The sequence below is a fragment of the Chionomys nivalis genome, chromosome 11, assembly GCF_950005125.1.
Source record: "Chionomys nivalis chromosome 11, mChiNiv1.1, whole genome shotgun sequence".
Taxonomy (NCBI): domain Eukaryota; kingdom Metazoa; phylum Chordata; class Mammalia; order Rodentia; family Cricetidae; genus Chionomys; species Chionomys nivalis.
In genome coordinates, this window is record NC_080096.1 from 45,316,948 (window position 1) to 45,331,695 (window position 14,748).

At 42.2% G+C, this 14,748-nt stretch overlaps 1 protein-coding gene across 1 annotated transcript in view; it reads right to left on the reverse strand.

Moving 5' to 3' along the window:
- Positions 1-14,502, reverse strand: part of Pde4b (phosphodiesterase 4B) — a 533,851-nt gene extending 519,349 nt beyond the window's left edge. The window contains exon 1 of the mRNA XM_057785528.1: positions 14,351-14,502. The gene's annotated coding sequence lies outside the window, so the exon portion shown is untranslated. The remainder of the gene's footprint in view (positions 1-14,350) is intronic.
- Positions 14,503-14,748: the final 246 nt, after the last annotated feature.

Sequence of the window (14,748 nt, forward strand, 5' to 3'; positions counted from 1 at the left end):
GAGGAAGGTTGTTTCCTAATTTTCTGAGAAATCGCCATACTGATATCCAAAATGACTGCACAAGTTTTCGCTCCCACCAGCAATGCAGAAGTGTTTCCTTTACCCCCAACCTCTCCAGCATAAGCTGTCATCAGTGTTTTTGATCTTGGCCATTCTTACAGGTGTAAGATGGAATCTCAGAGTTGTTTCGATTTACATTTCTCTGATGGCTAAGGATCTTGAGTATTTCCTTAAGTGTCTTTCAGCCAAAAAATAGCAGTTTTTAAGTTATGTCAGATAGCCAAATTTTTTTTTTGCCTAGCTTGGCTATGATCAGTGTATGCAGTATCACATAAGGGGAAATTTAAATGATCATATTACCAATAATATAAACACAACTTGCATTTCTAGGATCTCTACCTTAACTTTTTGGCCACATGGCATGCAATATGCTAGGTATCACGAGTACTCACTGTGAATTCCTGATGAAACCCCTAAGAGGGATTATTAGCCCCAAATAGGTGAGAAACGCAATGCTGGAAGAGATCAAAACCTTTCCCAAGACCCTACAGCAAGCAATAATAAACGGCAGGGATGAGGTGTAACTCTATGATACATCTGATCCCAAAGCCTGCTACCTTACAAAGCGTATTTGGCAAAATCTGGAGGCACTTTTGGTAGCACAACTTGAGTGAGGTGTGGAAAGTGCTACTGCCATCCACTTGGTAGAGGACACATGGCTGCTTCTCTGCCCAAGCAGGAATTGTTCTCAATATGTCAGTGGGATCAAAGGTGAAAAGCATTTAGCAGAGTGTTAAAAGGCCGTGAGTAGGCTCTCCATATTAAAGCTCTACACACATGAAAGGTGGTAGCAGCATGTACTTAGGTGTCAAAAGAACCAAATAGGAAACACTTGCAAAATTAACTATTTAGAATATAATATTTTAAGGAGCTTTCTAAGCCAATGGAGTTTTAAAATGCAGGCTTTGAAGAGAAATGGCCCTAGGTTTTGATCCCAGTTCCAAGAGAAGTCAAAACATTTTCTTTGACTCTGTGAACCACTCAGTTTCCTCACCTTTAAAACTTTCAAACAAAATTCAGCTTATCTCCTCATGGCAAAGATTGTATAAAGTTATATATGTGTCTGGAACATTTAAACTCAATCATTTAAAAAAAAATATCGAGTCTTAAGCAGAGACTGGAAAAGTAATACGAACTCATGCAAATCACTTGACTCTTCCTCCATGACTGGGATCTTCAAAATACATACCATGTTTTCATTGCGGGGTTATAGTAAGAATTCTGCATGGAAGCATTTTAAAGCATTAGCAACTTGGTTGACACTTGGAGGGTTCCCATTAAATATTATTTACATAATATCCAGAAGTAAACAATGCTGAGTCTCTATAAAGGTATAATGGTTAAAAATAAGAACTGCAGGTTACCTTTGTGAGAGCCAAGCAGAAACTGTGGACTCAGGTGCCCTGGAATACTCCAAAAGCTATTACTACACTTGGGTGAAGCCCTGCCATTGCGCTTGTAAAGGAAGCTATCCACACCACTTCCTGCCCACCCCCTGGTGCCAGCTCTCAGCAAGCATCCTCCGCTGGCTCAGGAAAGTCAGGATGACTTATCCAGACTGAATGAGAGTACAGCCCTTGACTGCAGTTACTGAAAGAATAAAAATTGAATTCTTGAGCTACAGTCTTAAATGCATTTTATGAACACCAGAATGTTCCACAGCAGTAACTATTCATAAATGAACAGAGCGCAAGCCCCGGTTTATCAGAAGGCATTCACCGTGCTACCAGAAGAATGACTGTTAATGACGATTTGAGGACCGTCTCTGAAAAGGGACGGCTTACCAGGCAGGAATAGCAAAGAAGTTACTCATTTAGAAAATTACTTCCTGGACAAGACAGATTATACCTAAGAATATAATTAATTGTACTTCAGAGAATGCTATTTAAATTTCAATGAGCGTAATTAGAAACCACCCAACCCTAAGCTACTAACGCTAAGATTCCTTGCTGCGTGTTTAAAATCCTTCTCAGCAGCTATAAGCAGGAGTTAGATTCCCTTGTACATTCCAACAGTTCAAGTTGGAATAAAGTCTCTCACAGGTGACTTTGCTACTCTGAATGGCTTAATGAGTGTGTTTATTTCTCTTCTTGATGCCACATCTTTGTCACTGGCACAGAAGATATCTCATGGCAAACCTGTCTATTGCACTTTCTTAGTTCATTTTGCACAGCAGGGCTTTAGAGGGATCCCAGGGACTCTTGTGCTTTCTGTTTCACTTTGAGAACATTTAAATGCTTCCTTCCCTTGCAATTAAGGTTTATAGTAAAGGACTAAGAAACTTCATTTTTAAAAGATGATTAATTTGGGTCCTAAGTGCATGTAGAATTTCCATATGAGTAGAGCTCTGAAATGGGGCTACATCTGAAAATAGGGTGTTCCACCTGCCGCTAGAAAGACAGCAGAGGCATGGTGGGTGGCCTGGTCTGCCCAGTCATCAAAATTTGCAGAATCGATGCTGGTTTGGCTTGGAAGAGAAAGCAAAAGGCAATAGTGGAGTATTTCTACACCTAGAAGTCACACCCTTGTGCAGAAGGAATGAGATCCGTGGGGGAGCACGCCTCTTTAACAACACCCACCCAGGAGAGTCTACAAAGCAAGCCTGATCAACGTAAGAGCTAAGGGTCTTTTCAGGACTGGAACCCTTGCTGGCACATTAAAGTGGTTCTGCATGAATAAGCACATGTATGAATGGCTTGAGATTGAGATGAGAGGGATTTTGAATGTGAATTTTAAAACTCTGAATAATGAATACATTTGAAGAATAATTCATCTAATTTGTTTTACTGCGTTCTTTATACATTCATAGGAGACATATGAATGAGACGGCTCATATCTACTTAGGTTTAAAGAAATTCTATCAATAAAATTGAAATTAATTTCCTAAGTACCAGGAAATAGTACAGTTCATCTGTAATATTGTCTTAATAATAACACATTTTATTTTAGAGTGAAAGAATATTAGATCAGATGGAATTTAGTCACTGGAGCTCTAAGAAGACAGAAGCAGAAGGAACATTTCACATTTCATTGACTCTAGTACTTTCTATTATTGCTACTTCTTTATCCTATCAGACACCTTCATTTTATAATCAAGTCATGAACGCTAGTTGACTATTGAAGGCACAATGGAATTAAGCTGTATTCTGTTTTTCTGATTTGAAATGCTAAAATGCAGGGAGAATTCGCTTGAGAATTGATACAATAGCCAGTACACACAAAGAAAGTTCCCAGTGTTCTGAAGACAATCAGAGACCCATACAACCACCAAGAAATGACTTGTTCCGAAGCACATTGCCTTGAAATGTCAGAATTTTGGTAATATGATAATGCTATGTTTTCAGATTGAAAACATTACATTTAAAGGATCAAGATTTTAAATAGTAGAAAATTATTAGTGACTATACAGACAAATATGCCTTCAAAATTCAGAAGTAAATGACTCTCTAAAATTCTACATCCAGAAAAGCTATCCATCAGACATAAAGCCAAAGGAAGACAATTTTAGTTGTAAAACATTTCAAAAGTTTTACCCTGAACACATTCTTTCTTATAAAGGTTTAAATTATGCACCATCTAGCAGTAGAGAAGATTAAACAAAGGGGAAGCTACAGACGTCAGGACAGAAGGGATCTGGCATAACAAAGAGGTTATGAAATCCACAGCGTGGTTATCCTAAACAAGGTATTAGCCCCCACCAAACCTATTTCATCTTCTCTCGACACAGGCAGACAAAAACTCCAAGCCACGCTTTCAATTGGAGTTTCATCATAAGACAGAGAGACCCAAGCAATGAAACAATGAGATTTAAGTGGTAGGGATGTACGCTTCTCTCGGGAATAGACAATCACATCCTCTTATCTTTTGTGCCTCAGGTAGAGTCAAGCATGCTAACTTTAAAACCCACAGACTGAAGCTAGAACTGTCTCTACTCTAATGTCCCTGAATGACTGCAAGAAACAAAGCATGTTCACCCCATTGAGGCAAAATGGCAGCCCAGGGCTCCCATGCTCCTCGCCCAACCCACTCCAAACTGTTTCATACCGTCACATGACAGCGAAAAAAGATCTCTGTGGTACATAGTAGATGTAAAGGCTTCATGTGGAAAATAACAACTGGACCTTCCAGTGCAGTTTGGCCGCCCCAGCTCTCCACTGCTCACCTTTATCTCTCTCGTACCGTCTGCTAAGAGTTCTTCCTTCTCTATTTGTAGCTACTACCAGGAAGGATGGGGCGAGACTAGGGTACATTTCATCCCGTTCTAAGCACCTCACTGAATTTGACTTTCCTCTTCATTTTCATAAGGCAGTCCAGAAAATTAGACAATGTATTGCAGAGATCAAAAGTAACACAAGAGATCAAAGCCAAGGAAACGGGTCTGTGTGTAAAGTGCTTGTCACAGATACATGAGAACTTGCATTTGAAAACCCAGAAGCCACATAAATCTCGCACAATAGCACACACCTAGAATTCCAGTGCACCTCAGGCCAGATGGGAAGCAGAAAAAGGAGAATCCTTGCTAACTTGGAGTATGCAGCACCACCAACAAAGAGACCACGTCTCAGGGTGGAAGGCAAATTCCAGCCCCTGAAAGTGTCCTCTCACCTCCACATACATGCATACATACACACTTTTAAACAGACACAAACACACACATGTGCATGTACATGCATGCACACGCATGCACACACACACACACAAAACGAGATGAACAATCCAATTTACAAAGTATGACTTTGCCTCATTAATGGACCGTTTTGCTCCATTTTAGCTACTGTATCCAGCATCTGCCACTTATGAAATCACTCCCAAATATTTATCTTCAAGAAATTGCTCAAGGAAATAAGACAGAGAAAAGCGGTGTCCCTTTCCATAGTCCTGCTTCCTGGCCACTTTCACATGTCAGCTTTATGGCTTCCTGTTCATCATCTAAAACCTGACATGAGGAGGAGGCATTACTCTCCCACAAAGGTACAACTTTTACCATGACCTTGCTGGCCAAGTACCTTAAGCACTTTAAATCTTGAATGTCTGATGAATTTAAAGGATGCTTTATTAAGGGCTGAAGAGCTGACACAGTGTTAACAGCATGCACTGTTCTTGCAGAAGACTCAAGTTCAGTTCCCAGCATCCACTATGAGGAGTTCACAACTACCTTTAAGACTGGCTGTAGGGGATGTAGTGCCCTCTGCTGGCCTTTGTAGGCATCTGCATTTATGTCTAAAACTCGTACACGGATACACATACACATACACCTAATTAAAAATAGATGTTTTTCTTCTCTTTAAGCATGTCCCATCACACAAAGGAAGTGATGCGACTATTGGAAGCTCTTTTCTAGGTTTAATATTCACTGCCACTATGATTGCTATTTGGAGAAGAGCTTCCTCATTAATAACCATTTAAGAAACTAAAACTATTTCTGACATCTGGGTAAGCCTATTGCTATATTGCATCATTCCATAAAGCACCATTCTCTTTCCCTCACAACGCCATTCCTGTGAGAACCCAATGCACAAAGACAAACATTGTGCTGCTGTGTAACTCAAATCCAAAAACCCCACTGCAAACCCTGGGTTATGAAACTCACATTTGGAAATTATCATCCATCTTCTTGTTTACACATGTATGCTGCTATTTTTAGGATTTATGTAACATCCTGCAGAGCAAACTAATGCACTTCACATCCATTATTTCATTTCTCTTATAATAGCCCTCTGAACTGTGGTGAGAATTGTTGCCTCATCCCATTTTAATGGGAAAAATTTAACCAAAAACCTCTATTATACTTCTTGATGGGAACAAACAGCTCCTACATTAATTGGAAAATAAAACCCTCAATGATTTGGGTATTTTCACCAATACCCTACATGCGAATAGCAAAGTAGACCCATTTGGATTCGGTGAATTTTATTCTTTTTCATGGTAAGCATCTGCTCTTAGATATTAATTATACATAATATTAAAAATAAATCAAAGTCCACAGATATAAACTTGAAGACAAAAGGACAGTGTTTCATAAGCACCTAGTGTATAACATGGCCAGCGTCTTATTTCTCAGAACACCATACTTATGTGTGGCAACAATTACAGGAAAAAAATTGATTTTTCTTCCTTTGCCACTGACTAAATGGATATCCTTTCTTAATGTCTAATGCCCCCCTAAAGTACTTCTTTGTTTTATAAAAGAATAAAGCCAGAGGGAAACCTACATTAACTGACAAAGAGGGCAACCAACCTTGCTAGATGTTTTTCTTAAGCCAAATGGGGAACACATTTTTTTTTCAGGGCTCATTGGTATGCTCCAGCTGTATCCGCATCTTACCAAAGTTAAAGCTAAGTAGGAGGTGTGACTTACAGAAATAGAGTTTCCCTCTTAAAGTTTCGCCCATTGAATAAAATTTGAAGTCTCTGCTTGGCAATACAAAACAGAAACTCTTAGTTTCTCATGCTATTCTTTAAGCAATGGAATTGAAATCTTTACAAATTATCCAAAGTTTTCGCACCTAAACATCTTCAAGATGAGAATATTTATACAAATTAGCCAACTTTTACAATCTAAGATTGGTAATTATGAAGGTCTGTAGACATTAATTTTATCCTTCAGAAATATAAAATGTAAAATTGTAGCAATTTATATATTCAGATGAGAATAATAGAAAACTTAACAATTAGTAGATTAAACCATTAAGAGGTTTAATTTTCTCCTGTAAAGTTATGTCTGGAGGCCCACAAGGCTGAGCTGACATCTCTTCTCTAAGACTCGCCTCAGATCTAAGCTTTATATATTTTTTTCCATCATTCCAAGCATATGGATCTATGTCTAATGGTTGGAAGATGGCTGCTCATCAATCATAATAAAGTCACCAATGCTTAATGGAAAGCAATAAAGTTCTGGAACCTCTGGGTGCTTGAGATGCCTGCCTTTTGTTCAGACCATCTAATCCTTGTCATTGGAGACACTGGCAGCTTCAAGGGAGGCTGGGAAGTTGAATAAAGTTATCCTTTCCTACTTTTGCAGTAGAAGAAGATGAAAGTGAAATTGTGTGATAAAAGAGTCCATCTGCAGCAATTGCTGTACTTCCAACCCAATTCAATCTAATACCGTCTGCTTAAGTCTTGCCACCATTGTCGTTAGCATGGTCAGCACTAACTGTGTTCCCCTGAATGGTCCAACACGTTGTTGGGTAGATGGATTTACACGTCTCTTATTAATGCAAAGTTTGGATCACCTCAAAATATTGTGCTAATCTCAAATTTTAAAAATAATTTTCCAGACATTTTTCTCATGAGTAATATTTAATTCCATAGAACTATCTCAAGTTTTCCTTAATAGTTTGTCCACTAACACTAGAAAGAGCCTGAGAGATTAATATGATCTCAAGTCTTGTTATGTACCTGGGCCCACACACGCTGGTGATTACTATCATCTCAATAATAAACTCAGGATTTCCAACTCTTAGTCCTCACTTGGGGTCACCTTGAAAACTTCAATATCTACAGCATTTAGAAAAGAAAGGACTGTAGTGAGAGGGCTTCACTTTATGATCTATGATTTTTTTTTCAGACACTCTTTCCTTTTTGGCGTTGGGTTTTTCGATCTGGAACAAATCAATACCATGAACAAGTGATCTTTTCTGGAGGAGTTCTAGTAGATTACAGGCCAGTCAATGGGTGCACCCTTTAAGCATAGGCAGACAACCTCTGAAGTAATCAGAACTACTTTAACAATTACTGCTCTTCCATCTTAACCTCTGAATTCAGAAACAATTATGCTTCTGTGGTTATAATTACCTGAATGCACAGTAGTATGAAGGCACAGGTAGGGTTTTCTTCTCCCCCTCGGAAAATGTTCCAGTAAAGACAGTAGCATCACTCTGTGCTTTTTCAGTTCCTATCATATGATGCACTAGAGAACAGTCTCAGAGGGACACTCCTCTCTGTGCAGTAAGAGAGTGGTAGCGAAGCAAACAGGAGCAGATCAAAGAGCTATCCAAGGAGTCCTAAGATGTGTGTGTGTGTGTATCTTCCCATGCATATGGGGGAAGAGAAAACAAGCACTGTGGGTTGAATCGCCTCTTTGTGTTTCCCACTGTCAGTCTGTTTGAACATCTGTTAGTCCTGCAACATCCTTCTCACCTACTAGCTCTCAAGAACCTGCCAGGAAAACATATCCTTCAGTGTTCTGTGTACCAGTGCACTATGCTCGGGGCAATTGCCACTGTCCTCAGGCTTGCAAGAGTGACTGTGATAATAAAAATGAGGGATTAAACCTAAGTCATTCTGCCCAGCAAAGATGACCCTGAGTTAGCACGCGAGGATAACAAAAGCCTGCATCTAGAAATCTTCCCTAAGACTTCATCAATCCTCCTATTAGATACAATACGCTCATTTTTCTAGGTAACAAGCCGGTATGTTTTGCAAATTTCAAAATATGCCTGTTACTAAAAAGAAAAATTACTTTCGGAAGTGTGCCTTCTTCTCAGAAAGGGGTGCTAAGGCATCAGACCTCCCTGTGAACATCGCGTCTCCTCAGAAGCCCATGCTGAGGAAAGGAACCGATACATTGGAAACAGTAAAACCTCAGAGCCAGCAAGCCCAGTTGCTGGTGAACGCAAGCTGCTCCGATTCCCTTTCCGCATCTCAAGGTCTCTATGTTCTGAGGTGTAAAACAACAGTTGACTTCTGAGATCACTTTCTGCTCTGAGAAATACCATGATTCTGTGTGCTAGCCCTGAGACAGAAACCAAGAAACCAACAGCCTGGATCTTGGAATCTTTTCTTTAATCCCTTTGACATCAGCAAGTACTTATGCAAATAATCATATTTTCCTCTAAGATTTCAAGTGTCCCTGGATAAAGGGTTCTTTTAGCTCTTCCCACAGAGGTGGCAAAAGATTAAAAGGACTAATATTTTTCAAATGCTTAAACATAACCCAGAGAAAAACATCTCAGAGAAAATGGCATGCCCAGGGTTTTGTCTAGGGTTTCAGTGGTAGAATGGGGCTGGGTACTACAATCCACCTGCAGGAGTAGGGATTAACTTTAATGGGAATTTTAAATCGGGGTTTCGATAATTTCTCTACAACAAATACATGTCACGTGGAAATACAGCCCAATAGTATTTTCAATTACATTAATGGATAACGTGGCTAAGGATTTAAGTTGTCGAAAGAGCACATACCCCAGTGCAGACACAACAGAGAACACGCATCTCTCTTTGCCTCCTCCACTAGGCATGCCTGGAATCCTGGAAGTGATGCCAGAGCCTCGGAACAGTGGGAAGAGGCTGGAGGACTGTCTGGTGGCTTCTGGTCATAGGGACAATACAGCAGTGGGGTTCACAGGTACAAAGTCTCCTAGCCCTATCATAGCCATAGATGGCGAGGGAGATTCATTCTTCCTATGTCTAAATAGGGCTGAGCTAAAAACAACAGGTAACCTTAAAACCCAGACATGGGAATTCAGTCACAGCAAGCTCCAGGGCAGGGACGCTCTTTATTCGTACAGCCTAAAACTAATATCTTTCTTCACCTGCAGGAAACATGCAGCCTGTGCTGGGGAGGCTCCCGGTACCTCACTATGGGCCGGCAGCAGAATTCAGAGGAAAGTCTAGATGCACCAAGCAAAGCAGGCAGACCATAAGCCATTAGGGGTGAAACTGTCACTGTTGCCCTGCAAAAATGGAGCCAAGCCTGCATGCTAAACATAAAGAGAATAACTACCTGCCATAAAGCAATATTTAAGGAGGACTCAGAGCCTTCTAACATAATAGCAAAAAGCAGGGGGTGGAGAGGAACTCTCCTGTGTAGTCACAACCAGAATGCAAAAGATTAACAGGCACCAGCTCTGTGCCTTCCATGGAGGAAGGCTATGCTTTATGGAAGGAATTATGAGGCTATCAAAGTTCTAGCAGTTGCCACTACTGGGTGAGCAATCCCAGAAGAATTTCAAGTCAGAGAACAATCTGACAGGACTTACAAATCAGTGTCATTTTTAAAAATAAAGTAGGATTAGAATCCATAACAGGAGCCAGGCCGTGGTGGTGCACGCCTTTAATCTCATCACTCAGGAGGCAGAGGCAGGCAGATCTATGTGAGTTCGAGACCAGCCTGGTCTACAGAGCACGTGCCAGGACAGGCTCCAAAGCTACACAGAGAAACCCTGTCTAAAACAAACAAACAAACAAACAAACAAACAAAACAAACAAATGCCCCAACCCAATAAAAACAAAAAGAAAAAACACAGAAAATCTAGGGAGAAGCAAGCAGCTCTGAAAAGATCAGACAGCATTTCTAACCATGAGAAAAGAAATCAATTCAAGGAACGACGTAATCAATAAATAAGACATCAATAAAGGCAAGAACACCTATGGAATGCCTCTGGACAGTTACCCAAAAATCTTTCAGATTATCTGTGATTGGAGAGTAATACAGAGGGTCAAGATGAGTCCAGCAGAATTTTCACAGACAGCAAAAGAATGGAGGAGGCAAGGCGAAATGGGCTCCAATATGCCATGGATTCTTAGTAAGAAACACAGGAATCCTCTGATTAAATGAGCGCACAAAAGCCCAAGAAGCAACAGTAAAAGCCAGTTCACACGTGAATACACTACAGTGAAACAGTAAAGCACCATGGACAAAGAACACACTGGGGGCCAACTTCTCAACAATAGCGGCTGGGAAGCTGGGTCTTCAAAGTAATGAGGAAAGCAATTGTCAGTTCTGGATTCTTCTCCCCAGTGCTCTATGATTAAAGCACTGGATGAGACACAGTTCCAAACAAGCAAAAGGGACTCGGAGATTTCTGTCATCTTGAGGAACAGAAATCCAAAGGAAGAAGAGAAATACAGGAAGCACAGGAGATACAGCTCAAGTTAAGTAAGCACTGACTGCAAAAGCAATCAAGAGAGCCAATTATATAAAGATGACATGCTGTATAAAAATACGGTAGAACTACTTTGCTAAAGAATTTTGAAATAAGATGAGTATCAAGACAATACAATTATGAGGTCCTTTACGTAGTTCTAGAAAATAGAAATTTTCATTGACTGTATCTAGTAAGACAAAATACGAAGCCAGGTGTGGTAACTCACACCTGCAACCTTGGAACTTTGGAGTACTGGTAAGAGGATCTGAAGGTCAATGTCTCCCTCAGCTTCAGGGTGAGTTCAAAGCCAACCTGAGTTACATGAGACCCTGTTTCAAAAAATAAAACTAAAATAAATAAAAAATAAAAGACAAAACAAAATGAAGTGTCTTAAAAACATTTTTAAAGTCACGGAAAGTAAAAATGGGATATGTAATATTCAAATCAATAGACAGAAGTTGAAGGAAGGAAGGAAGGAAGGGAGGAAGGAAGGAAGGAAGGAAGGAAGGAAGGAAGGAAGGAAGGAAGGAAGGAAGGAAGGAAGGAAGGACAGATCATCAGATCATGGAGGGATGGAAGGACAAAGAGGTGTCCTTCAATGCCAACTGACGCCACATCTATTAAAACTGGTAAAAAATGAGCACACGCGGTGCACTTTGTCACCTCTGACATTAAATTCGTGTGCTGTTTTCTTAGACACTGCTCTATTATACACATGTGAGGAAGAACTCGGATTGAAGCAGCCATGAAAAGCTGGTGTGACTAAACCACAATGGAAGCCATCCCAGGTGCTCCAGAGCTACAAGGATTCCTAAAGTTGTGCTGACACTGCGATCTTCATCTTCCCACATCCACTGGTCACTGGATATGGCTGCTCTAGAAGATAGTGTGTGTGGCTGCGGACAAAGGAGTCCTCTACAGCCCCATCACTCCCCGGGGTTTGCACCCACTGAAGGTATTCTCTTAAGAAGATTCTCAGAGGCTGAGACAGCAAGTTCTTCCAAAAAGAAGGATTTAACACATCATATTCTCTACCGTACTAATACAAGGGACTTTCAATTAGTGCTAAAGGAATCCACGTGTCTGATACACAACCACCTGAAGCCTTTTCTAAATTATGCAGCGTGGGTTTCTTAGAAAAAGCAATAGGTCAGTTTCAATGCTGCAAATAATGTTTTGTTTTGTTTTTTTTAAATACCAACATCTAAATCTTTTAACTCAAGACCTGGTTTATTTCTCATGAGCCAAAACAGGTAGCATAAAGAGCTAATGGCAAACTGAAACTCTTTACTTATACCCATTTTAAACGGATTGCAAGTCAGCACAAAAGTATCTTTCCTAAACGCACGTACACAGCTCCTGTCATTGTTAAATATTGTCTCAACCTGGACAAATGACTTCAAGAACCCAAAACTATATATGACTTACTAATTGCTCCTCAATCAAAATCAACCCTATTAGAAAAGCAAACAGGCATATCCGAGCAGGTAACCTCTAGAGAAATAAAAGATAATTCATCTCGGCAAAATATGCCAAGCTAGAAATAAACTAAGAAGTCAGTCAAATGAGGAAATACACGTAGACATGTTGCAAAATTGCTTAGCTCACAAATATGTCAGGAAATAGGAAGGCGATGATCTGTTTGCTAGACAGCCCAAATATATTAACCATGCCATCTCAACTATCCTGTTCTTTTCCAATACTGTACTTGTTTTGTTTTGTAAATTTACAAACTGGAATTATTCTGTTTATAAAACTTAAAAATAATAGAAACTAGAGTAAATATGTTCCTTGCTAAGTCCTACATGTATTGATTTGAAGAGCTGACTAGGCCAATTTTACACTAAAAACACATGTTTGTATTAAAAGAGATTTCTCTTTCCTGGGATGTCAGAAGATAAATGAGGTACACTGAGCAAAATCACAACTACATTTGCTTCACCTGAAATCATCGGCCTTCTACACATTATCAGCAATGCATGTTCACAAAATCTCCAGGTTCTTCCTCCTCGGGTCACACATAAAAACATTGGGATTCCCCAAACAGGGGTGGGAGGCCAAAAATCACTGCATTTAAAAAGTGGGTTCATCAAAAGAAAATGAAATTATGATCTACTAAAACTGCATGAACTTTTTATTACTTTAATCATACATTTCAACTTAATTTGCCTTTCTCACAGTGCAGCCAGGAACTGGCAAGAGCTACGTCCAAACGATGCATGTGCTCTACGGGACAGTGGCATCTCATGGAGATCGAATATAGGGAGGCACAGAATGCATTTCAGTTTAGCGGCATCATACACCTGTGATGTAAACCCAAGATTCCTGCAATGTAATTTTTTTTAAAAAAATCAGTTTTGCTTTAAAATCACCCCAGGCATGCTATGTCATGCGCATGATGGACACCTGATTAAGAACTAGTCCTCAAGCTACAGAGAAACCGTGTCTCTCTAAACAAACAAACAAAAACTGGACGAATTAGTCCCCACCTTCCTCTTAATACTTGGTCAACACCGTGGCTTCCTCGGGCTCAGATTTTTGTGTTGAGTGTAGCACATGGAAGGCGGTGTGTGAGGAGGGAAGGAAAACAGAACTGGGAGAGGAGACCAAGCAGAAGGAAAGTGAGGTGAGGGGCAGCAGGCCTCCCACTCCCCAGTCATGGAGCTTCTCATGGCAGCCCAGACACCAAAGCTTGCCAAAAGTTCTGGGCACAGCTTTGGTTCTGCAGAGGCTTAGGTACGCCCGGCTTGGGGACCCAGCTATCTAGGTGTGTGGGAGCATCCTGCGGCAGCAGCCCTGCAAACTCTGGGCAGTTGGCCCCCAGGCATCACCGCCCACTCGGGGCTCCGCACGGGGAATCCTTCTGCATGTCTCCTGGCTCGCTCTGCTTCCCAATGACTGTCTAAGAGGTCCAAGGGCCCAGCGGCCGAGACTGAAAGTGCCCTAGGGAAGGGTCCATGGGAGGATTGGTTCCCAGGGGCGACCGGGATGAACCTAGGCTGCCAAACCGGCCTCGAGGTTCCAGAGCCCGCAGTCGGTGCGGCCGCGCTGCGATGCGGCGGGAGGCGAGGCATCCTCAACCTCAGGCTGCGCTCCCGCGCCAAGCTGCCCCGTGGGCGAACCTTGGAGATCCGAGGGAGAGCGACCCGCAACCTCATCTCAGGATACCGCGGCCACCCAAGCGGGGCCACCAGAAGCGGGGCGCTAAGAAGCTCGGGTGCCTCTCCTGTGCCACCGGACCCCGACCTCCACCGACTGAGCCCAGAGCCGCTGCTCCCCCACGCCTCTCTCTCTAGCACTGCGCGGTACCCGAGACCCAGTCGACAGGACTGAATGCTGCGGCCACCGAGGCCACCACCTGTGAGCCACCGCAGTCGGGGCCTCTGGACCGTCGCCCTTGGCTCCTTTCCTCTCCCTCCTACCTGGCCGAGCTCCCCGGCACTCCACGCGCGCGACCGCAGAAGACTTTTGCAGAAGCTCCCTCACTGCCAGCCTGCGCTCGCCGCAGCCTCCTTCCACCGCGGCTGGAGGATTACGCGCAGCCTTGCGTGCCCATCAGCCGGTGCGGACGATCCCGAGTGGAACCTCAACTCGCCGGCCCCCGCCCCCATTCATAATCCCCGCAGCCGTCTGCCACTACACGCCGCCCCCGCCCCCGCGCTCGTTCCCGCTCGCTGGCCCTGCGATGTGTCAGTGGCTCGCTGTTCATCTGCCACCCAGACAGTACCAAGGGCTCCCGCACCTCCTGGCTGCAAGAAAGGGGGATGGGTCCCCCTCCAGGGGGGTGGGCGGGTGAAGAGAGCCTGGTTTATCACTCAAA